Raw genomic sequence first — 1,178 nt, forward strand, 5'->3', positions numbered from 1 at the left:
GCGGTCGGTCCTCTCCGAGGCCACAGCCTGCCTCAGAGGACAGATTGCCCCCCTCTCCCCCCCGGCCGGCAGCACGCGCCTCTTTTGAGTCCAGATTGGCCGAGACCGGCGCTCAATAGCGGGAGGTTAATTTCCTTCACAAAGGTGAAGGGGGCACGGCTCCGGGGGGCCCAGCGCCCAGACAGGCGGCCCCTTTATTCCGCTGCGCCTTGATTGGAGCCCTTGATTTAGCATCTGATGTCAACCAGCAGACAAAATGCCCGCTCCGAATGAAAATGCATGAGGCCGCGCAAGAAGAGCGGAAACCAACTTCACTAGGGCGCACGCGGCTGGCCGCGCGTTTCGGGCTGTGGCCAGCGCCACTCGAATCGACCCAGCCCTGGGCGACGCGGAGGTTCCGAGTGGCCTGGACTGGACCATTCCAACGATGCCAATCCCGGAGCCTCCGGGAACTTAAAACAACAACAAAAAAGTTCAGAAATTCAAGGTTTTCTTGGAACCCAGCCTGTTCCTTCCCCCATCCAGCGCTGTGTCTGCAGGCAATTCAAGAAGTGCAGTGCCAACTGTTTCTCAAACTCGAGAGAAACCTTCCTGAGGCCCTTGGGCGCGAGGCGGCTGCGGACATCGCCCTCGGCTGCAGCTAGCAGGCCAGACCCTCCACCCAAACTTGAAACTCCAGGGTCCCGTTTCCGCTTAGATCCTGGGTCCCCGCGGCCCATCAGCCCCAGGCCCGGGCGGGGTTCTGGGAGACTCCTGCTTGGCAGCTATTTTTGATTCCCTATTATTTCCCAATACCAGGAGGAGTTCCAGCGTCTCCGCCAACCCCTCTCCCGCCCCAGCAGCCGCGCTCGGATCTCCCCCGCCCCTGCCAACCGCCGCCCCTACCCAATCAGCGCGCACAACTTCCCCCTCCGCTCCGGCTCGCGGATTGAACCCTCCTGACATATTTGGGGCCATTCTTCTCCTTTGTTGCTATTTTGCTCGCGACCCGCGGGTAATCCCCGCTCGGGAAGCGGGGGTGGGGGGCGAGCATTGTCGTGCTGATGGACGGGCCCATTTGGCGGCTCCGAGCCCCCCGGAGGAGAGACACAAAGCCCAGGCACGTGCGCCTCCGCATAGAGGAGCAGCAGACCGTGAAGGGAGGCGGGGCCGGGCGTGTGCCGGGGCCGGGCGGGGCT

The sequence above is a fragment of the Bison bison genome, unplaced genomic scaffold (genome assembly GCF_000754665.1).
Source record: "Bison bison bison isolate TAMUID 2011002044 unplaced genomic scaffold, Bison_UMD1.0 scf7180017864063, whole genome shotgun sequence".
Classification (NCBI taxonomy): Eukaryota; Metazoa; Chordata; class Mammalia; order Artiodactyla; family Bovidae; genus Bison; species Bison bison.